General features: G+C 42.2%; 1 protein-coding gene across 1 annotated transcript in view; it reads right to left on the bottom strand.

Moving 5' to 3' along the window:
* The window catches only part of kidins220a (kinase D-interacting substrate 220a), a 114236-nt gene extending 90363 nt beyond the window's left edge, over positions 1-23873 (bottom strand). Inside the window, 1 exon segment of the mRNA XM_014210197.2 lies at positions 23656-23873. The gene's annotated coding sequence lies outside the window, so the exon portion shown is untranslated.
* Between the last annotated feature and the right edge of the window lie 1432 nt (positions 23874-25305).

Genomic DNA, 25305 nt, shown 5'->3' on the forward strand with positions numbered 1-25305 from the left:
ACATGATTTATTTTCCAAACACTTCCAATTAAATACATGTTTGGTTGTTGGCTTAACTTGGCGTGACGTTGTGATAACCTTGTAATTATCTCTCGAACAAGGTGAGTTTGATCAATTTATTCGCCTCAATTTACTGTCAAAAATTCGAAATGTTAATTAGCAACAGAGAAGACCTCAGCAAGACTACAAATTCCTGCTGGTCACCGCTCACTAGCGCGATCAGATACCTTTTTCTGCCTTTCCATGGTGAATCCATGTGCTGTATTGAAATGAATAAAGTGTTCAACTTCTTACGTCCCATTCTTTCTTAGCTAGCCACAGACTACACTTTAGCTAGCTAGTTAGCAGAGCAGTAGATCAAATCATTTTGTTTTACCTAGCCTACTATAGATCATTGTCTGTACAGTATGTCGACTTCGGTGTCTATTTCAGACCTTATGGCATTTTTCAAGGATGAGCATTAAAAGGAGAGAAGACTACTAAGTCTGGCCATATGGAGAAGTGCAGCTATAGTGATGGGGCAACTTAAAGGTTTGGTGAGGGCCAACATGAGGAATAAAGTTGATCCTGTGTCAGTGAGTGTACCTCCACCCCAATTAAAAATTTTCGCCTAAAATGACAGACCCAAATCTAACTGCCTGTAGCTCAGTACCTGAAGCAAGGATATGCATATTCTTGATACCATGTGAAAGGAAACACTGAAGTTTGTGGAAATGTGAAATTAATGTAGGAGAATAACCCATTACATCAGGTAAAATACAAAGAAAAAAACATGTATTTTTTTTTTTTTTTTGTACCAACTTTGAAATGCAAGAGAAAGGCCATGATGTATTATTCCAGCCCAGGTGCAATTTAGACTTTGGCCACTGTATGGCAGCAGTGTATGTGCAACGTTTTAGACTGATCCAGTGAACTATTGCATATCTATTCAAAATGTTGTATCAAGACTGTCCAAATGTGCCTAATTGGTTTATTCATACATTTAAGTTCATAATTGTGCACTCTTCAAAACAATAGCATGGTATTCTACACTATAATAGCTACTGTAAATTGGACAGTGCAGTTAGATTAACAATAATTTAAGCTTTCTGCCAATGTCCTGGGAAATGTTCTTGTTACTTACAACCTCATGCTAATCACATTAGCCTACTTTAGCTCAACCGTCCCGAGGTCGGGACACCGATCCTGTAGAGGTTTAAGTTTGAGAATCTTAGCAATACAATGTGTTCTATACAGCTGTCAACATTCTACAAGGAAAGATAATCATTAACCAGATTTACCCAGATGCGACTTAGATGAGTGATAACGCAATTCTAGAATGTTGTCATTGATGAGAACGAATGTAAAAATCTATTGACATTTAGAATGATTGACGTTTAGACATCCAGTCTGTATTGTAGTTGCATAACCAGAGACAAATCTTCAAAGTAACAGTATTTATTTATTCAGAGTGGTACATGCATTCACACTGTATATGTCAAGTGATAAAATCCCAAGTTATCAATTGAACATTTATGGAAAAACTGCACTTGTTAAATATTTTACAGCTGTAATGTCAATCAAAATAACTTTATATTGAATAAAAATATAAACGCAACATGTAAAGTGTTAGTCCCATGTTTCATGAGCTGAAATAATAGATCCCAGAAATGTTCCATATACACAAAGTGTACAAATTTGTTTCCATCCCTGTTGGTGAGCATTTCTCCTTTGCCAATATAATCCATCCACCTGACAGGTGTGGCATATCAAGAAGCTGATTAAATGGCATGATCATTACACAGGTGCACCTTATGCTGGGGACAATAAAAGTCTACTTTAAAGTGTGCAGTTTTGTCACACAACACAATGCCATGGATGTCTCAAGTTTTGAGGGAGCGTGCAATTGGCATGCTGACTGCAGGAATGTCCACCAGAGTTGTTGCCAGAGAATTGAATGTTCATTTCTCTACCATAAGCCGCCTCCAACTTTGAAAGAATTTGGCAGTACATCCAACCGGCCTCACATCCGCAGACCATGTGTAACCAGGATAGCCCAGGACCTCCACTTCCAGCTTCTTCACCTGCAGGATTGTCTGAGACCATGAACATAAAAATTATAAGCCTCAGAACCTCACATTGTAAATGCTGGGATGAAATCTCAAACATTAAGCTTCAAATAATCAAACTGGTGTCACTGGGGACAACACTGTCCACTCTATAGCATAAACCAGTCAGTAGATTAACATTTACTTATTGCATGTGAATTTGCTTACTTTTGTGCAGCTGATGATACTGAGGAGTATTTCTGTCTGTAATAATGCCCTTTTGTGGGAAAAACTCATTCTGATTGGCTGGGCCTGGCTCCCAAGTGGGTGGGCCTATGGCCTTCCCAGGCCAACCCAAGGCTGCGCCCCTTCCCAGTCATGTGAAATCCATAGATCAGGGCCTAATGACTATTTCAATTGACTGATTTCCTTATATATGAACTGTAACTCAGAATCGTTGAAATTGTAGTTTGATTTTTGTTCAGTAAATATAGCACATTTCTTACAACAAATGCATTTCAAGGTGTTCAAAGTCATGCATATAGCACTTTCCTCTTGGCAGGTCTCTATAGGTGACCAGGGGATTCTCTCTACCACATGTGAATGCTCCCGTGGAGCTCCTAAGTGCAGCCATGCAATTGCATTTTTGCGGTTGACAAGATCGGCTGTATGGATGTGTAATGTGAGTGGAGGAAGCCACTTGTGCCCAACCAGATGCAGTCAGTGGAGGACCTTTACCCGGCCGAAGACTACTAAGTCTCTGCCCCTAGAGCCGACAGAGGAGGATATTCAGTGGCTAAGGAACCATCTCTGGTGCAGGTTCAGTGGAATGGCATATCTGTACCAAACATAATTATTTTTAAAGGCACCTGGAGCATGCATGCAGGCATCCTGGCTGGCATGGCGCTGTCGGTGGAGCAGCAGGAGGCTATACCACAGGCAACAGTTGGACAGTGCACCAACCCCAACTGGCACACCATGAGGAGAGGGAGGTTGACGGCCAGAAATTTGGCGCAGCAGTTAGAGCCAAGCACGTTACTCCGTCGCTGTTAAAAAGGGTCCTCAGATCCCAGTCATTGGATGGGGTGTTGTCTGTAAAGTGGGGCACAGATAACAATGAGGAGGACATCAAGGCATTCAAAATGGCTACAGGGATGGATGTGCAGGAGTCAGGGCTTTGGGTTACTGGCACCAGGTCCACTGGATCAGCGTTTTCGTCACGCCTCCTGTTAGTACCTGTTTTCAGGGAAGCCAATGGTCCAAAAATATTCCACATATACAGAACAAAAATATAAACGCAACAATTTAAAAGATTTTACTGAGTTACAGTTCATACAGTCAATTGCAATAAATTAATTAGGCCCTAATATATAGATTTCACATGACTGGGCAGGGGTGGAGCCATGGGTGGGCCTGGGAAGGGCATAGGCCCACTGGGCAGTCAGGCCAGCCAATCAGAATGAGTTTTTCCCCACAAAAGGGATTTATTATTATTGCTTCTCAGCTAACTAGGCAGCTAGTTTAAGTGGAATGATTAACTGACAATATTTCAAATTAACTTCCGACAGCAAAGCAAAGGACTACCTGCTATCCCAGCATTATCCCTCGTGCCTGGAACTTCAATGTTTCCATTGAACTCCAAATAAGAAGTAACTAGAGTTGGACAGGATACACCCTACGAAAAATCACCTGGACTGCTTAACGAGACAGAGCGAGATCTAAGGATGGGAGAGTCATCACTTCCAGCAGATCTCCTTGTTGAGGGTGAGTTTGATCATGCACTGCTTCTCGTGGGTTGAGCCTCATGTTCCGCATGTAACGCCTCATGTCTAAAACATGGGGAAAAGGGGACATAAAGTCAATGTCGATGCACCAAGAAATTCTGTCTTAATTTTAATTTTTTTTATATTTTCCAATTAAGAACATGCAAAACAAAAGTGGAAAGATATTAGACAACAATAGGACAAAGTGACAGAAACAGACGAGTGTAACAAAAAATAAAAATAATAATATATATACAAACATACAATAAATAAGTCATAATAAAGAGTGAAATAAAAAATAATGAGACATTGGATCATATGGTCACCTGCCGTAAGCTACACATTATACATTACGTGTGAAACATATAAGGATTATATAGAGATTCAATCAATGTGATGTGGGGGGAGATTCTCCATATAGTCAATAAAAGGTGGCCAAATTCTGTAAAATGTCTTTAACTTATTCCTCAAGAAGTAAGTGATTTTCTCCAGTGGGATCCAACTATTAACTACCGATAGCCACATTGCAACTGGCAGGGAGGAATCCGATTTCCATTTCAAGGCAATACATTTATTGGCCATCGCTAGCAATATTTCTGTCAGCTTTATAGTATGGCATTGCCTAAGATTGGTGTTAGTAAAGTTACCCAGTAGACAGACCTCCGGGTCTAAAGGGAATGCAACCCCGTGAATTGAGGATATGGTATCGCATACCCCCTGCCAGAAACCGTGTAGTTTTGAACACTGCCAAGTGGAATGGAGGAATGTTCCTTCATCTGAGCCACATCTAAAACAAAGGGAGGAGATATCAGGGTTGAACTTGTGCAGTCTAGATGGGGTGATATCTGCTGCCTTTGATACTGTGAACCACCAGATCCTCCTCTCCACCCTCTCCGAGTTGGGCATCTCCGGCGCGGCCCACGCTTGGATTGGGTCCTACCTGACAGGTCGCTCCTACCAGGTGGCGTGGCGAGAATCTGTCTCCGCACCACATGCTCTCACCACTGGTGTCCCCCAGGGCTCTGTTCTAGGCCCTCTCCTATTCTCGCTATACACCAAGTCACTTGGCTCTGTCATATCCTCACATGGTCTCTCCTATCATTGCTATGCAGACGACACACAATTAATCTTCTCCTTTCCCCCTTCTGATAACCAGGTGGCGAATCGCATCTCTGCATGTCTGGCAGACATATCAGTGTGGATGACGGATCACCACCTCAAGCTGAACCTCGGCAAGACGGAGCTGCTTTTCCTCCCGGGTAAGGACTGCCCGTTCCATGATCTCGCCATCACGGTTGACAACTCCATTGTGTCCTCCTCCCAGAGTGCTAAGAACCTTGGCATAACCCTGGACAACACCCTGTCGTTCTCCACTAACATCAAGGCGGTGACCCGATCCTGTAGGTTCATGCTCTACAACATTCGCAGAGTACGACCCTGCCTCACACAGGAAGCGGCGCAGGTCCTAATCCAGGCACTTGTCATCTCCCGTCTGGATTACTGCAACTCGCTGTTGGCTGGGCTCCCTGCCTGTGCCATTAAACCCCTACAACTCATCCAGAACACCGCAGCCCGTCTGGTGTTCAACCTTCCCAAGTTCTCTCACATCACCCCGCTCCTCCGCCCTCTCCACTGGCTTCCAGTTGAAGCTCGCATCCGCTACAAGACCATGGTGCTTGCCTACGGAGCCGTGAGGGGAACGGCACCTCCGTACCTTCAGGCTCTGATCAGTCCCTACACCCAAACGAGGGCACTGCACTCATCCACCTCTGGCCTGCTGGCCCCCCTACCTCTGAGGAAGCACAGTTCCCGCTCAGCCCAGTCAAAACTGTTCGCTGCTCTGGCACCCCTATGGTGGAACAAGCTCCCTCACGACGCCAGGACTGCGGAGTCAATCACCACCTTCCGGAGACACCTGAAACCCCACCTCTTTAAGGAATACCTAGGATAGGATAAAGTAATCCTTCTACCCCCCCCTAAAAGATTTAGATGCACTATTGTAAAGTGGTTGTTCCACTGGATATCATAAGGTGAATGCACCAATTTGTAAGTCACTCTGGATAAGAGCGTCTGCTAAATGACTTAAATGTAAATATAGAGCTGATGGAGGAAATTAAACTGGATCAGTCTGTATCAGGAGTTCAATGTGGATGTAACACCATCCCTGCATAGGTCACTCCATAGACCCTCATCAAGATCAATACCCAGATCTTTTTCCCCATCTAAAATCGGGGTTTATGTAGCTCAGGCAGTGTTAGTCCTGACATAAGAGCATCGTAAACACGGGAAATGGTCTTGGAACAGTGGTTGGTCTGCATGGCAGAGTTGTTCAATAGGTGACATCTGAGGTAGGTTCCATTGTCATTTGAGAGTCACCCTAATAAAGTTTCGTAGTTGTAGGTAGCTAAAGAAGTCCCCTTAGACAAGTGGTATTTCTGTTCCAGCTGATCAAAAGACAAGAACTCCCTCCTCATAACAATGTTCCAGAAGAGTGATCCCCTTTTCAGACCACGGTCTAAAGTTACTATTCTGGAAAAACATAGGGATCAATCTATTGTTCCATAAAGGGGTTTTAGGGGAAAGGAATCGCCCTCGTCTGAACAGCCCATGCAGTTTGCACCATGCCAGGACAGAATGTATGATTAAAGGGTTGTCTGTGATGGTTTTTATAGATTTTCTGTCCCATTTGTAAAACAATTCTGCCCCAGTGTCATCATTTACCTCAAGCTTTTCAATGTTCAACCATGAGGGAGAGGGACCATTGTCAAACCTCTGAGCCAGAAACCTAGACTGTGCAGCCCAGTAGTACATTCTAAAATTGGGGAGGTTTAAGCCCCCTTGACCGTAATCAAGGGTCAGTTTATCCAGGCCAACCCTAGGGGTTTTGCCGTGCCAGATAAACCGTCTGGTTAGCTTGTCGAGAGAGGAAAAGAATGCTGCGGGCACCGGGATAGGGAGAGATTGAAACAAATCTAGAAATCTGGGTAGGACATTCATTTTAATGCCATTGATTCTACCCAGAAGAGTGAGAGGCAAGTCCATCCATTTACAAAGGTCACCCTCCACCTTTTGCAACAAACTGGCCAGATTGAGTTTATAGAGGTTGTTCAGATTACCATCCACCATTATGCCCAAATATGTGAAGCCCATAGGCGACCATCTAAAAGGAAACTTGTGCTTGATGGTATGACGGTCAATGATAGACAACGGTAAGATTTCGCATTTATCAAAATTGACCTTATATCCAGAGAAAGAACTATAACACTGTAGTAGGATCTGCAAGTGAGAGAGGGAGTGTTCTGGGTTTGTTAGAAATAAGATAAGGTCATCCGCAAAGAGTGATTGGGTATGGGGGCCCACCTCAAACCATGCATGTCAGGGCACGTTCTAATAGCCTCAGCCAACGGTTCGATGGCAAGGGCAAAGAGGTGGGGGCTAATTGGGCAACCTTGTCTGTTCCCCCTATAGAGGAGGGAAAGAGGAGGAAGTAATCCCATTGGTAGCAATCCTAGTTTTAGATTTGTAGAGTGATTTTATCAAATTTACAAACACGGTACCTAAACCAAACTTTTCCAAGACCCGAAAGAGGTATGGCCATTCAACCCTATCAAAGGCCTTTTCAGCATCGAGGGACACTAGGTATTTTGTTTTTGTTAGCAAGGTGAATTATGTCAAAGAACCTTCTGAGATTATTGGAGGACAATCTATTAATTATGAAGCCAGTCTGATCTGGGTTGACCAACAGGGGAAGACATAACTCCAGTCTCTTAGACAGCATCTTGGTGACCAGTTTACAATCTGTGTTAAGGAGAGAGATTGGTCTATAGGAGGCGCACTTTAGTGGGGTTTTCCCTTTCTTGTGGATTACAGCAATCACTGCTTGAGAGAAAGACTGGAAAGCAGTTGTCTTCCCCGGCTTTTTTAAGTACCTCCATAAGGTAGGGGACCAACAGCTCCCTAAATTCTTTATAGAACTCTGGAGGGAAGCCATCCTCCCCAGGAGATTTATTAGAAGGTAAGGATTTAATGGCCTACAACAATTCAGGAACTGAGAAGTGTTCACTCAGGCGCTCTCTGTCTTCCTCTGACAGGCATGGGAGGTTGAGAGAGGAGTCGATCTCTGATAGACCATCGCTTGATTGGGAAGTGTAGAGGTCTTCATAGTATTTCTTAAAAGTATTATTCATTTCAGTAGGGTCGAAAGATATCTCATTAGTAAGAGTTTCTATAGCATTAATCGTCCTCTTACTTTCCTCTGCTTTCAGTTGCCATGCCAATACTTTGAGCTTTCTCTCCAAGCTCGTAATAACACCGTTTTGATTTAGTGATGGCCCGCTCAGCTTGATATGTGTTCAGAATATTATATTTCAGTTTTCTATTTACCAAAAGCCTGTATAGATCTTTAGTAGGTTCTCTCTAGCTCGGAGATTTCAGATTCAAGGGCACTCAGTTCGGCACCGTGTTTTCTCTTCAGCCCTTTAGTATAGGAAATGATCTGTCCCCTCAGATAGGCTTTCAATGTTTCCCAAAGAATGAAACTGTCAGGAGCGGAGGGTTTGTTTGTCAAAGTAAAAATATTGATCTGCTCTTTGATGAATGCACAAAATTCAGGTTGCTTTAGGAGTGTAGAATTTAGTCTCCATCTATATGCTCCATTTACCTTGGTAGGAATGGAGATTGATAATACCTGAGGAGAATGGTCACTAAGCAATCTGGGGAGACACTCGACATCTAACACTATGAAACAGTTGGGTCGATAGTAAAAAGTGATCTATGCGTGTGTGTGTGTGTGTGTGTGTGTGAATAAAAAGAGTAGTCCCTATCCTGTGGGTGCAACTGTCTCCAGATGTCTAGCAAATTATGATCTTTCATGAATGACATCGTGAGCTTGGCGGCTTTGGTAAGAAGTGAGGGTTTAGCAGAAGAACTATCAAGAACTGTATCTAAACAAAAATGTAAATCTCCTCCAACCATTAGCCATCCTGGTGGTGCTTGAGCGACCTGAAGAAAGACATTCTGTATAAACATATGGTCATCGAAGTTAGGAGCATAAATATTCAATAGGGTCCAAGACTCTGAAAACATATGGCTCTGCACCAAAACAAACCTGCCCGAGGGATCAGAGATGGTGTTGTTGACGCAGAAGGGGATGTGTCTACTTATCAAAATTGCAGTTCCTCTTGCTTTGGAGTTAAAAGAGGACGCGAAAACTTGTCCTACCCATCCCCTCTACAATTTCTTGTGTTCGCTGGCTGTAAGATGTGTTTCTTGTAAAAACACAATGTCAGCCTTTAATTTCTTAAGGTATGTATAGACTCTTTTCCTCTTAATCGGGCTGTTAAGACCTTTTACGTTGAATGTGACATATTTTCGTGGATTAAGCATAGGTTGGGTTTCAAATATGTAATCGAATGGAAATCTCTCATATGTAAATAGTCAGGAAATGTTTCAACTTTGGTTTGAACACAAAAGTGACCTATGTGTCTCTTTAGGAAGGAAACAACAATAAACATAGAAAAAAAAATTAAGAAAAAAAATCCCACCCACCCCGATTGTCAGACTAAAACAACAATCCCAACAATCAAACATGAATACACTTGTAGAGATATGTTGCTGCTCGCTTTCCATCTTGCTCTTACTAGCTAAACCTTGGCGTAAACTAAAACCTGCGAGCTCTCTAAGTTGAAAACAAACGTTGTGAATAGACATTTATGGCTGAATATTTACTGCCCACGGTAAGGGCTGCTTGAGTCTCTTTTCGGGAGAGGAGAAACATAAATGGGGGGAAAGCAGTGGGCCTAAACCCACTTATTTGCTTCGCCCAGTGGATATTGACTAAACCAAAACATACTGTCCTGTAAATGTAATAGAACTCACCCCGGGGAAAAAACGGTTAGTTGAAAATGTACAAATCAATTATAGCGACCGGATACCGGGGTAAACTGATCCGAATTCCAAGAAGATATCAGCAGTTCAGTCCAGATAAGAGAAAACAAACAAACTGCATCTTATCCCCCAGAGAGACTGTCCTGGTTCAGATGCGGTTCAGTTTTTTGAGAAAAGTGAACCCTTCTCCCGGTGTGTTGAAGAGATGGCTTCGGCCTTTGTACTGAACTTTCATCCGCGCAGGGTGGATGAGGTAGCCGGTGATGTTCTTCTCCTTCAGTGCTTTGGCGGCAGGTCTGAACTGCTTGCGACGTCTGGCGAGATCCGCGCTCATATCCGGGAAAAGGCTGACCCTCTCGCCATCGATGGTGATGTCCCCTTTGGCTCTTGCGAGTTGCAGTATCTTCTCTGTGTCTTGGAAACAGAGGAACCTGATCAGGACGGCCCGTGGGGGCTCATCTAGCCGGGGTTTCGGCGCTGATGTTCTGTGGGCGCGTTCGATTTCCAGCGGCTTGGTGAAGTTGATTATGCCTAGGACATCCGGGATCCATTGAGTGAAGAAACGGACCGGGTCACGGCCCTCGCTGTCCTCTTTCAATCCCACCACACGGATATTACTACGTCTGCTCTGGTTCTCCATCTGGTCTACCTTGTTTTTGAGGTAGGCATTGTCCTTCTGCAGTTGTATCAGAACCTGGTCATGTCGAGCGATGGTATCTTCAACTGTGCTAATGCGCAACTCAGCCTCAGTCATTCTCAAAAGGAGATCATTCATGGAGGATTTCAGGTCGTCAATGGAGTTCTGCCGAATTCTTGTCAATTTTCATAGAAAGACCTTTGTTACCATCCTGAATTTCCCGGAGGAGAAGCCGCGAGCCTGCCGAGAGCAACAGTCTGGAACTGTCGTCTGAGTTATGAGGGCTAATGCTAATCTTGCTAGCTGTAGCGTTATCTTGGGAATCAACAACATTTTGGTCGCCCTTCTTGTCTCTGGGTCGGAGGTCCATGGCTCTTTGGGAAGGTAAGGACTTGACAATTTATCAGCCGATGTTAGAATATTGTTTCAACGTTGTTATTTAGGTAATAATAGAATAACTTTGAAGAGCTTGGTTTGTCAACGTCTGTTCAGCTCCGCGGCATCACGTGCTCCCCCAATTTGATCATATTTGATGAGTTACTGACCTGTCTGTCCACAGGCTCGATGTGCTATAGTCTCCACAACTGGATGCTTGTGCTTGGATCACACTGGCACAGGATGTCCATGCACCGGATGGTCTGAGGGATGCACTCCTGTTGGACTGGAAAAAACAAAAGAGGCATTTGGTCAGTGGTAGGTCTTTTTCAATGCTGTATCAACATCTTTATCTGGACAGAAAATGCATTGTTTATCATAACACAAACCCACTGTGGACAATGTGACAAGTGGTCCCTCAACACCCAATCCTCATGCCTCATTGTTTGTACTTGTTTCCCAATAAACAGCTACTTCTCTGATGAGTTGGACTTGGAGGTTTACAAATGCACAGCAACTCTGCACCAGCACATTACTATAACAACCCAGATAAGGTGGGATACATCTCAGGATTTTGAAATCTTTTAGCTGAGCATTTGCCCTCTCAACATGGATCCCATTTCTTGCTATGTCTTTTGTGAGATGTATCTTGCTCTCTGTGAACCTTCCATGGCTCAGGAATGTTCATAGTGACTGCTGCAGGCATCAAGCTCTGGATCAAGAAGCCTTTGTCTGCCAAAATCATGTCTCCAGATGTTAAAGATCTTCTCAAACCCCGACTTCTGGACAATGGCTTTGTCCAACACAGATCCTGGATACAGATCACTGCAGTATGTTATCACCGCATTAGCTGCAACTCCCAGGAGTAGCTTGAAGGAGTGCATTGAACGATACACAGTAGGTTTGCTGCTGCAGATCCATCTGACTTGGAGTAGCAACTGCTATGTCAGTACAGTCAATGACCATCCTGCAGTTTCTGCTGAACCCCTGAAAATACGCAGGCAAGCACGTTTGGTTCTTCTCCCGACTTGGAACACTCTTCATGATGCTAATTAAAAAATTTTAAAAAACTTGTGGATCACATGAATGTAAGTGATGGTAACATTGCTGGCAGTGCTTGCACTACAACAGAATAGTTCAGCCAGGTGCAAGTTGGTGTATCTGTGACAACATCATAACACTTGATCCTCAAATGACAGCACCTCAACCCTCCACTTGGCAAAGTAGACAATGCAGGCCTTGTAACGTTCCAAGTATTCAACAACGATGTTGAATATGTCTTTGTCTGGAAGTCCTGTTTCCATCCAAAGTACTTTCAGACAGCTGTGATCCTGAATACCTGTTGCAGGTATACAGTTGATTCTCCTGTAGAACAACTTCAACAACACTCTAGGATACTATTTGCCTGAAGAGGTGAAGTATTGTGATGAGCTATATGACTGTACTTATGATTCTAATTCTCAAAAGGAAAGTTAAAACCTGGTAGGGGGATCATCTGAAACGGAATGACATGCAGGGATGGAACATAAGGATTTTGGGCACTGACCAAAATACCGAACCAAAATAGCTTGTTAGCAGCTAGCAAACAGGGCTTACCTCATCACACCGCTCCAGCGACGCCTCTCGCTTACAGAGGTCAGAAACAAAAACGTTTATTTGAGTAGTGGTTACAATCTGGTACATAGCACAGAACCATCAAATAAATTGTTTTTGTCACATGTGCCAAATACAACAGGTGTAGACCTTACCGTGAAATGCTTATTTACAAGCCCTTAGCCAACAATCCTTGCATCTCATCAACGGAGAGACCTAAGGTTAATTACTTAGCTACAAAGGCCAGGGTAATTAAAACATCTCAACTAGGGATGCACGATATATCGGTGAACATATCGTAATCGGACGATTAGCTAAAAATGCCAACATCGGTATCGGCCGATGTCTAGTTTAACATCCCGATGTGCAAAACCGATGTTAAAGCTGACGTGCATACCTATATAACGTAGGTACATGACGTAATGACGCCACGTAAAATTTTGCGCTATACGTGCAACACAGCATTCCTAAACTAGCCCACAATGTCTGCTGTGTGGATCGAGCAGTCAACAAGTCAAGCAGTCATTTGAAAGAGTAACATTTCAACGAGACAACTCAAAGGCGAAATCCATTAAAGCCAAGATAATGGAATTCATTGCCCTTGACAATCAACCGTTGTCTGTCGTGGGTGATGTTGGCTTTCGCCAACTGGTCGAGCACCGGTTAACACTACCAAGTGCGCTATTTTTCCGATGTTGCCCTACTGGAGTTACACAGTAATAGCGTCACTGCTATTAGCTTCACGACATACATACTATGGAACGCCGTTTGGGTCTTTGCGTGTCAAAAGATACAGTAGCACTGTCAAAGCTGTACAAAAAAGTCAGCAAACAAGCAAACACCACCCACAAACAATGTGTTTACAATACCGCGTTGGTAATAAAGCATCATTTGTTCGACCGCAACTTCTGGGGTAGCTAGCTTTAGCTTGGTACCTAGCTAGCACCAATACAACCAGCCTGAAAACAATGACCAGTAGAAACTGCAGTCATTTTCACTATTCTTAGCGATGATTTAGGAATCCTTGTGAGTAAGTATTAGCTAGGTTGCCACTTGTTGTTCGCCTATTGAAATTGAACTTCAGTCCATTAAAATAAATAGCTAGCCAGCTACTTAACCCTGTTGCCCAAAGCTAACGTTATAAGCAGCCAGCTAGCTTCATCGGGCCAGTGAGGCTCAACCGGACCGGGTTATGTGTTGTGAAGCTAGCCACAATAAGGATTAGGCACAATAGTGGAATTTGCGGTTTGCCTTCAAAATAAAACTGTCATTGACAGTGATGCAAATGAATACAAATAATAGAATTACGCCACACTTATTTTAAAGGCTAACCGCAAAGTCCACTATTGTGGCTAATCCTTATTGTGGCTAGCTTCACATAGATGGGTCTGACCACCATTAATCAAATAAGAACTGTCTAATAAATTAGGGTTATTTTTAGATGACACCTTGCTATATAATTAGCTAGCTAACTATATAGCTACTGAAATAGATGTCGTTTTGCTATGTTTTTGGGGAAGAACATGGTTTGCATCCATGAGCTAGCTAGCTTTTTTTATGACCAGCACTATAGGTGTGCGAGACAACTTTACCAGCATCATAGCATACGTATCGATGAATCTTTGTGACATATGAAAAAAGAGTGAGTGTAATCAATGTGTAATAACTACGTAAAAATGTATGAACACGTTCAATTATTATGTGACGTGGAGTCATATTCAGGTCCTGATTGGTCAACAAGCTTATTTGACGTGCATCTTTTTTGACACGCAAAGACCCAAACGGCGTTCCATAGAAATCTTGGTTGAGAATGAAACTAATTTTTAAAAAATTACGAAACAGCACAGCAAGTAAGTGAAAGAAATAGGTTTTGATTATGTTTTTACTGGTAATGGGGACATACGTAAATGCCAACAAAATAACTTTTTGGTCAGTGTGGTGTGTAACCTTTTTTTAACTAGGCAAGTCAGTTAAGAACAAATTCTTATTTACAATGACGGCCTACCACGGCCAAACCCGGACGACATGGGCCAATTGTGCGCCGCCCAATCACAGCCGGATGTGATACAGAATTGATTCAATCCAGGGACTGTAGTGACGCCTCTTGCACTGAGATGCAGTGCCTTAGACCGCTGCATCCGTGTGTGTGTTAACTATTTAACTGTGCTAGAATGCTTAAAAGGCCGCTAAAATGTAAAATAAATCGGTTTCGGGGGGGTTTGGCAGGGAAAATATCGGATATCAGTATCGGCGCATCACTAATTTCTGGTAATAAAACAATGCTATGGTAGATAATTTGGAAGATGCTAAACAACAATACACATCAGAAATACACAATATCAATTATTTAAACGGAAAACTACAAAGACCATAATATCTACTAGTTATACTATTTCACTTTACTTGCTAGGTTGCTGACAGTTTGCGTGGAGAAATTTAGGTTTTTCCCACCCTGCAACACTGCCTTGAGTGACGTCAAAACTTGCGACAGGATGTGTAGTTCTGTATGATAGCCACATTAGCGGCTAATTAGCGTTTCATTTTTCGGGGGTAATTACAGGCGAATATATTGATAAAAGTAATCTTAGCGTGCATAACTATTCACCCCCCCAAAGTCAGTACTTTGTACAGCCACCTTTTGCAGCAATTACAGCTGCAAGTCTCTTGGGGTATGTCTCCTATAAGCTTGGCACATCTAGCCACTGGGATTTTTTCCATTCTTCAAGGCAATACCGCTCCAGCTCCTTCAAGTTGGATGGGTTCCGCTGGTGTACAGCAATCTTTTAGTCATACCACAGATTCTCAATTGGATTGAGGTCTGGGCTTTAACTAGGCCATTCCAAGACATTTAAATGTTTCCCCTTAAACCACTCAAGTGTTGCTTTAGCAGTATAATTAGGGTCATTGTCCTGCTGGAAGGTGTATCTTCATCCCAGTCTCAAATCTCTGGAAGACAAACAAGTTTCCCTCAAGAATTTCCCTATATTTAGCACCATCCATCATTACTTCAATTCTGACCAGTTTCCCAGTCCCTGCCGATAAAAAAACATGTTGTTCTCGGGGTGATGAGAGGTGTTGGGTTTGCGCCAGACATAGCATTTTCCTTGATGGCCAAAAAGCTCAACTTTTGTTTAATCTGACCAGAATACCTTCTTCCATATGTTTGGGGAGTCTCCCACATGCCTTTTGGCGAACACCAAACGTGCTTGCTTATTTTTTTATTTAAGCAATGTTTTTTTTTCTGGCCACTCTTCCGTAAAGCCCAGCTCTGTGGAGTGTATGGCTTAAGGTGGTCCCATGGAGAGATACTCCAATCTCCGCTGTGGAGCTTTGCAGCTCCTCCAGGGTTTTCTTTGGTCTCTTTGTTGCCTCTCTGGTTAATGCCCTCCTTGCCTGGTTTTGGTGGGCGGCCCTCTCTTGGCAGATTTATTGTGGTGCCATATTCTTTCCATTTTTTATTAATGAATTTAAAATGGTGCTCCGTGGGATGTTCAAAGTTTTGGATATTTTTTATAACCCAACCCTGAACTGTACTTCTCCACAACTTTGTCCCTGACCTGTTTCGAGAGCTCCTTCGTCTTCATAGTGCCCCTTGCTTGGTGGTGGTGCCCCTTGCTTGGTGGTGGTGTTGCAGATTCTGGGGCCTTTCAGAACAGGTGTATATATACACTGAGATCATGTGACAGATCTCATGTGACAGGTATAGTCCACCTGTGTGCAATTAACTAATTATGTGACTTCTGAAGGTAATTGGTTGCACCAAATCTAATTTAGGGGCTTCATAGCAAAGGGGGTGAATACATATGCACCTACCACTTTTCAGTTTTACATTTAAAAAAAAAATAAAGATTTTTTAAACAAGTTATTTTTTTCCTTTCACTTCACCAATTTGGACTATTTTGTGTATGTCCATTACATGAAATCCAAATAAAACTCAATTTAAGTTACAGGTTGTAATGCAACAAAATAAGAAATAACGCCAAGGGGTGAATACTTTTGCAAGGCACTGTAGTTCTAAAATCCCCCAAAATGTATGGTGAAAAACAATTGGAATCATTTCCGTGTTTGACCTCTTGGTTTTATGGGTATTATGACATACTGTGGTACTCAATTTGTTTGCACACATAAGGCACGTGCACAAGATGGAAGTACATGGACATGATGCATACTAACCAAAGTCTTGCAGGTGTTTACGTGGTTTTGCGCATGTGCCAGGTGATAGAAATCTAAAAAAAAAAAAAAAAAAGTCTGGTAAATAACACCTTGCTGTGGACATTTTTTTCTCAGATTTCGACATGAATAAGTAACAACCACACAGACAACCGGAAGAGTAAGTTAAAATGTAATTAAAATTGTCTGGCTTGTAAGGAAACTTTCCAGGCTTTTGCAGTGCTTTAATTCAGACTGGATCCCAGGAGCAACAAACAGGTTGTCACAGAAGAACAGGATGAGCTAGCTAGCTATGCAACATTCTTCTCTCTTGACATGCTTTTCAACAGTGACAACAGGGATTGTTTGTCTCTCTTTCTGCTATTCATTAGACACAGCACCAGGGGTGTATTCATTACACCAATTATTTAGCAAAAAAGGTGTCTTAAATGGAACAAAACTGGGTTTGGACTAATGCTTAAGGTGTCAGCATTCTTCAGTTCAGACGGTGCCTAACCAAACGAGTGTACTCCCTTAAGACCTTCCCTTGAAAAACGAGAAAAAAAAAGCGGCAATAGCACTGTTTGTATATTTTGTATACTCAAAAGTCAAAAGTCAGGATTTGATTTCTCTTAAATAAATATACATACATATACACCAGTGGCGGTCAGTACAGTTTAAGACGAGGGAAGACTTTTTTTAATGAGCATAGCCTTATTTCTATTACGGCATATTGGATGACTCTCATTCATATTCCATTCACCCAGTTAAATGTAACAGCGATAGATTTACGCTACTACATGATACTCTAATTTCCCCTATACCCATCATGAGGTTGCTACAACCTAGCCTATGAATGAAATTTTACAACGCAGGTAAACACAGGTCGAGAGACAAATTTGAGGTGACAGAGAGTGACATTCAATACCGCCTTGCACACTCTTGCCTGCATCTAGCTGATCTAGGGTGTAATCATTAGTCCAACAGTTGCAAATGAGAGTTTCTGTTGGACAAATTCAGTTATGTTTATCCCCGTTTTGTTCAGTTTGCTTCCTTTTAAGAAACGCTTTAACAGAATCGGCGGAATGAATACACCCCTGGTTACGCGTGAACAGAGTTCACTCTCATAACAGCCACATTGTATTCCTTCTCTTCCTTCACTTGTGGACTTCAATGCACAACAAATCAGCTGTATGGGACCAGGTGAAAAAAACTTTCCAAACCTACACCGTTGTCGCCATATTGGCTAAAGTAACATCATAGTCAGCATAGCTAATATAACTAACGTGTTAGTAAACCTGCTACAATCATGCAGTAATGTTATTGTAAGCAGTTACACCGGCAGGCCCCAGTGGCAATAAATTAGTAATACCAAAAGCTTACCTTGATTTGGAAGAGTTCCAGTGTTGTGTTGGAAAGTCATAGCCAGCTAGCTAACATAGCATCCCTCTGTTTGAGCAGGGTGTTTCAGTGAGCTAAACTAGCTAGCTGCATTTGTCAGCAAAGTAAATGAAACTGAAAGTTGCAAAAAAAATTACTCTCGCTTGCTTCTCCTTCATTTTGGAAGAAATTCATATGTTCAAAACTGTTCACCTATTGTCTTTCTCTTTGAGGCAACTATTCAACACATTTTATGCACTGCAGTGCTAGCTGTAGCTTATGCTTTCAGTAGTAGATTAATTCTCTGATCCTTTGATTGGGTGGACAATATGTCAGATCATGATGCAAGAGCTCTGATAGGCTGGAGGACGTCCTCCGGAAGTTGTCAAAATGACAGTGTAAGTCTATGGAAGGGGGTGAGAACCATGAGCATCCTAGGTTTTGCATTGAAGTCAATGGACCCAGAGGAGGACGGAAGCTAGCTGTCCTCCGGCTACACCATGGTGCTACCCTACAGAGTGCTGTTGAAGCTACTGTAGACTTTCTTTGCAAAATAGTGTGTTTAAATCAGTTATTTGGTAACGTGATCATATTTAGTATAGTTTTATCTAAAAAGGAGAACCTTTTAAAGGTTTTACAATTGTAATTAAATTCACTGAGGATGGTCCTCCCCTTCCAGCACTGGTTGAGAGTGCTGCAGCAGAGGCAGCTGATTCATGGAGACAGAGCAGCACGTCAACTTTTTACCAGTTTTAGGTAGCCTAGATTGGTCATTATGGAGACACCATTTTTCCATAAAACATTAACGCACAAGAGCTGATATAACGGCGACAAAGCATTGGAAAATAACTTTAGGCGCACTACAGCTCTTTAGATAAATTTGCTCAGAGGTGGTTTAAAACTTCTTCAGGATTGGTGGGTCCCATGCGGGACGGTTGAGCTAACGTAGGCTAATGCGATTAGCATGAGGTTGTAAGTAACAAGAACATTTCCCAGGACATAGACATATCTGATATTGGCAGAAAGCTTAAATTATTGTTAATCTAACTACACTGTCCAATTTACAGTAGCTATTACAGTGAAAGAATACCATGCTATTGTTTGAGGAGAGTGCACAGTTTTGAACATGAAAAGTTATTAATAAACAAATTAGGCACATTTGGGCAGTCTTGATACAACATTTTGCATTTCAAAGATGGTACAATTTTATTTTTTTTCCTTCTTTGTATTATCTTTTACCAGATCTAATGTGTTATATTCTCCTACAGTCCTTTCACATTTCCACAAACTTCAAAGTGTTTCCTCTCAAATGGTACCAAGAAAATGCATATCCTTGTTTCAGGGCCAGAGCTACAGGCAGTTAGATTTGGGTATGACATTTAGGCGAAAATTGGAAAAAAAAGGGGGCTGATCCTTAAGAGGTTTAAAGTGAACTGCATTCTAATGTCGACTTTTATTATCGATAACCGTATCAAGCGAAGGGTTGTAATCATGTTCAGTTCTAGGTTCTGGAGCGCTGCGCGAGTGGACATTTTTAATGGAAGTTATGGAACTACCTCACATGCTTCTGTTATGGGAAAAAGTCCACAATGAAAATGACAATGTGGAAAATTATAGGCTACATTTGCACCTGTTGGACATCAAGTAGGCTATTCATTTCTATGCTACTGTAGCCTACCATTTGATACAATAAATGTTGAAATTACCATCACTGGAGTCATTGCAAATCAATTTGTGCCACTTGTATAGCCTACCTGGAGCTGGCAGTTTGTTGTAGCCTTATATTATGCAATTATTAATGGCCGTGTTTAGATAATTCAATTGGAAGTTATCAATTGTGATCACGGTCACAGCCCTATCACAAACGTATCATTCTCCACATTTAATGTCAGTTTCAATGTGGACTTTTCCCTGAAATTAGTTGGCCAAGCAGGGGCTATTGGCTACCAGCATCTAGCTCAACAAACCATGGCAAAGTTGAATTGCAATTATAAACCCAGATTTTAGTCAGTAGCCTATGCCTATTGAAATAAGTCAATCTTGCAAATAGGCCATTTATAATGGTTTGAAGTCTTATCTGGAACATAATAACAGCACAATTGGCAAAAAAAACAGCCTAACATTCGTTTTTTAAAGTTTGTGCAAGAAACACTTGTTACAGAGATTGAGATCTTCTGTCCAGCTTTCATCACTCAAACTCTCCTGTCAGATTTATTTATAGTTATGCACATGCCCAAACGGGATTTATTTACAATTAGAAACTAGGTGTTTTGAGTCTTGAAAGCTGATTGGTTGAAAGCTATGGTATATCAGATTGCGTATCACCGGAATACAAAAATGTATATATTTATGTTCGCAACCAGTTTATAATAGCAATAGGGCACCTCTGGGGTTTGTCATATATGGTCAATATACCACGGCTAGGGGCTATGTCCTCACAGCCCTTGGCCATATGCCACACCTCCTTGGGTCTTATTGCTTAATTGTAGCAGTCAACACAAGTTAAATCGACATCCATTGATGGAAAATGATCAGTAGACTTCGGCTCCGGACTTCGGCTTGTCTCCAGAAAAAACCCTCACCGAAGTCCAAAACATAATACACTGCTCAAAAAAATAAAGGGAACACTTAAACAACACAATGTAACTCCAAGTCAATCACACTTCTGTGAAATCAAACTGTCCACTTAGGAAGCAACACTGATTGACAATAAATTTCACATGCTGTTGTGCAAATGGAATAGACAACAGGTGGAAATTATAGGCAATTAGCAAGACACCCCCAATAAAGGAGTGGTTCTGCAGGTGGGGACCACAGACCACTTCTCAGTTCCTATGCTTCCTGGCTGATGTTTTGGTCACTTTTGAATGCTGGCGGTGCTTTCACTCTAGTGGTAGCATGAGACGGAGTCTACAACCCACACAAGTGGCTCAGGTAGTGCAGCTCATCCAGGATGGCACATCAATGCGAGCTGTGGCAAGAAGATTTGCTGTGTCTGTCAGCGTAGTGTCCAGAGCATGGAGGCGCTACCAGGAGACAGGCCAGTACATCAGGAGACGTGGAGGAGGCCGTAGGAGGGCAACAACCCAGCAGCAGTACCGCTACCTCCGCCTTTGTGCAAGGAGGAGCAGGAGAAGCACTGCCAGAGCCCTGCAAAATTACCTCCAGCATGCCACAAATGTGCATGTGTCTGCTCAAATGGTCAGAAACAGACTCCATGAGGGTGGTATGAGGGCCCGACGTCCACAGGTGGGGGTTGTGCTTACAGCCCAACACCGTGCAGGACGTTTGGCATTTGCCAGAGAACACCAAGATTGGCAAATTCACCACTGGCACCCTGTGCTCTTCACAGATGAAAGCAGGTTCACACTGAGCACGTGACAGACGTGACAGAGTCTGGAGACGCCGTGGAGAACGTTCTGCTGCCTGTAACATCCTCCAGCATGACCGGTTTGGCGGTGGGTCAGTCATGGTGTGGGGTGGCATTTCTTTGGGAGGCCGCACAGCCCTCCATGTGCTCGCCAGAGGGAGCCTGACTGCCATTAGGTACCGAGATGAGATCCTCAGACCCCTTGTGAGAACATATGCTGGTGCGGTTGGCCCTGGGTTCCTCCTAATGCAAGACAATGCTAGACCTCATGTGGCTGGAGTGTGTCAGCAGTTCCTGCAAGAGGAAGGCATTGATGCTATGGACTGGCCCGCCCGTTCCCCAGACCTGAATCCAATTGAGCACATCTGGGACATCATGTCTCGCTCCATCCACCAACGCCACGTTGCACCACAGACTGTCCAGGAGTTGGCGGATGCTTTAGTCCAGGTCTGGGAGGAGATCCCTCAGGAGACCATCTGCCACCTCATCAGGAGCATGCCCAGGCATTGTAGGGAGGTCATACAGGCACATGGAGGCCACACACACTACTGAGCCTAATTTTGACTTGTTTTAAGGACATTACATCAAAGTTGGATCAGCCTGTAGTGTGGTTTTCCACTTTAATTTTGAGTGTGACTCCAAATCCAGACCTCCATGGGTTGATAAATTGGATTTCCATTGATTATTTTTGTGTGATTTTGTTGTCGGCACATTCAACTATGTAAAGAAAAAAGTATTTAATAAGATTATTTCTTTCATTCAGATCTAGGATGTGTTGTTTAAGTGTTCACTTTATTTTTTTGAGCAGTATATATGCACGAACTATTTCGACTGGGAAGCATGCGGACGCCTTTACAAGCGCGGAAGAAGTGCCAAATACTGACCACTGCGTCGAACAACTCAGTGTGAGGATTAAATCAAACCTAATGTTTTTGGTCACATACACATGGTTAGCAGATGTTAATGCGAGTGTAGCGAAATGCTTGTGCTTCTAGTTCCAACAATGCAGTAATATCTAACAAGTAATCTAACAATTTCACAACAACTACCTTATACACACACAAGTGTAAAGGAATGAATAAGAATATGTACATATAAATATATGGATGAGTGATGGCCGAACGGCATAGGCAATAGTGGAATCGGCGGTTCGCGTTCAAAATAAAAGTCCTCCATTGAAACTGATGCAAATGTATACAAATAATGGAATCATGCCAATTGACTAGTTAATACTAAACATATAAATTCAAAAAAATACCGTTAATTTGACACAGATAAAGTATAGTCAGTTGAAATCGCACTGTGGATGTATTGGACTTCATAATTGCATTGGGGACATAGGCCTACTTATATGCATTGTACAGCCTTACTAATTGATTTTGGGTCCATGAACCAGGGTATCGGCCTACTCAGCGAAACCCACAGATTACAAATATTATCGTATCTCTTATTGCGGGACTTCAACTGTTGGAAATCACCTAACTGTTCAGCCTATTGTGTGTATTTAACATTCATCTTGAAATGTACAGCCTTACCTATGGTTGAGTAACGCTCAACTCCTTTCTCTTATATCGAGGCGGAGTTGAGTTTGGATAACCGGTCGCGGGATTTGCTAGCAACAACAGTCACCTTCAGTCAATTCTAAAAACGCTTACCTTACCGGTTTGTCCTTTACAACTGCGGTCCTGAAATTCATACTTGTAACTTTTATTAAATAAAACCACTGACTTCTTCCTCGTGTGTTGGTCGTACAACGTACGCTGAGATTCAATTGGCACATGCGTGCGGATTTGAGCAACACAAACGAGAAAAACTTGGGAGGTTGTATCCTGTTAAAAAAAAATAATGAAGTATGAATTTCAGCACTCCGAGGAAAAACCGCAGTTGTACACAGAATTGACAATTTTACAAGAATCGACTGATAGTGACTCAATGTTGTTGCTAGCAAATCCCGCGACCAGCAATCAAAACTCAATAAGAGAACGGGCTGAACGCTCAACTACCTTACCTATGGATTTGGGTCCATGAAATTGAAAGTAAACTGATACCCATTGATCTTGGGTCCACGAAATGGGGTAAGGCAGTCCATTGCAATATGAATGTTCAATAAGTACAATAGGCTGAATAGTGAGGTGATTGTCCGTAGTTAACGCGAATGTGTAAACTCTTCATTTGTGTTCTGAGTAGGCTGATCAACCATTTCATGGACCCAAGATCCATAGGTAAGGCTGTACATAATGTACGTATGCCCCCATTGCAATTCTAATACATAATTCTAATCCAGATTGCGATGACAGATGTTTGTATTTTTGTTGAATGTATATAACATTACAACCTTGTTGCGTAATTCCTTTTTTTTTTAAATCCGTTTGCAAGTTAATGGGTGATTTATTTTGAAGGCGAATCCCGATTCCACTATTGTTGGCACGACAAACATCAAATACAGTCTAGCTAGGTAACATGGTTGCTTCTTACCTTTACGATAAACAATACAACGTCCTCTCGTTCAAACGGGGTTACCCCGTTTCCTTTTACATTTTTCCAACGTTGAGTTTCTTCACTGTTTTGAAACCACAACACTCTTGTACTTAGTGTTTCAGGCCAGCTTTGTTCGTTCGCCAAGAACAACGTTTGACGATTTGAGGGCGTGACGTGTAGAAAAGTGAACTTTTTTTGCTAACAGGCTGCACGGTTCCTGGCAGTTTCATCGCCGCAAATTTCAAATGGATCTGTCATTGTTCAAGGCTAGAAATGTGTTGTTCAATACTGGCCTGTCATGTAATCTGGTTTATTGATATGCCTACATTACAGTGCAAGATAGCTGTGCATACAATCCACGATGAAAGAGTAGGTGTTAAAGCCTTACTATGAACCACTGAAAGTAACCTAGAAATGTAAATCAGCTGGTTTAAATCAGTACTGCCAAGAAAGTCACGGACACAGACCAGAATAACTGAAACATTTAGACTAAACAAAAATACATAGACCTAACAGCCACTGACTGTTACAAAAAAAAAGCAATATTACCAGAAAGTATAAAAGTGGTCAATGTTTCAGTGTTACCAAATGACAAAATAATTCAATGGCAGAGTAGACATTCCTCAACCTTTTCAAAACTAGGTCAGTAATTCGAAAGATCCATTTAACAATACATTTTCTTAATCTAAATTAGCTGTACATTAGAAGAATGCTAGCGCAAACTGGAAACCAAGCAGTGCAACATGGAAAGGTAATTTTGTAAACAAAATACAAATACTATTCAGTTGTCAACAACATATCTCAGTCTGGATTTTTGGAATTAGAGTAATTCGCATTATACAACCGACTAAATAATGATAGCTAATACCTGGGAGAGGACTGGTGAAAGCATTCCAAATATGATCCAAAACTGATATAGCATTCAGAGCCATGTTGACTGACAAGGGATACATTAGGATTATTAGCAGTCAAGTGGGGCATTGACGGTAGATGGAGGGATAAGGCTAATGTGATGTCTTACATGTTTTTCCCAAGTCTGCATTTTACCATTTTTATTTATTTCACCTTTATTTAACCAGGTAGGCAAGTTGAGAACAAGTTCTCATTTACAAGTGCGACCTGGCCAAGATAGACATGACTAAAACAAATGCTTCAAAGTTTAACAGAGATGGATTGAGCGACAGCTATACAGAACCTCTCAAACACTCACAGCAGAGGATTCTTGTTTTAGGTTAGGAAATGAGAGGGATCTCATAGACCCAGATTTTAAACAAAGCAAGCCTTTCCATTTCCACTCCGCTTTTGATTAGGTCCAGGCCAGTGACTTCACGCTCGTCAACTAGCTCATTTGCCAAGCGCCCTTTCCAGTGAGCTACAGGGCCAGATTCAGACACACAGTATTTAGCGTGCATCTCAATAGTCCAAAATGGCTTCATCTCCTTTCCTCCATCTATACCAATTTGAAAGAGCTAGATTAGTGGAAGCTTGGCTGGTAGCCATGGTAGCTAGGGCATCTACCATAGTGCTTTCACCGGTCCTACATTTCCAGACTAGTGAGGATGAAAGGAAGGAGACAAGGAAAGTAATCCATGTTAAACTATTAGGATGCACCCTAAAACAAACCACTTCCAATAATCCCATATGGAT

This window comes from Salmo salar, chromosome ssa09 (assembly GCF_905237065.1).
Source record: "Salmo salar chromosome ssa09, Ssal_v3.1, whole genome shotgun sequence".
Taxonomy (NCBI): Eukaryota; Metazoa; Chordata; class Actinopteri; order Salmoniformes; family Salmonidae; genus Salmo; species Salmo salar.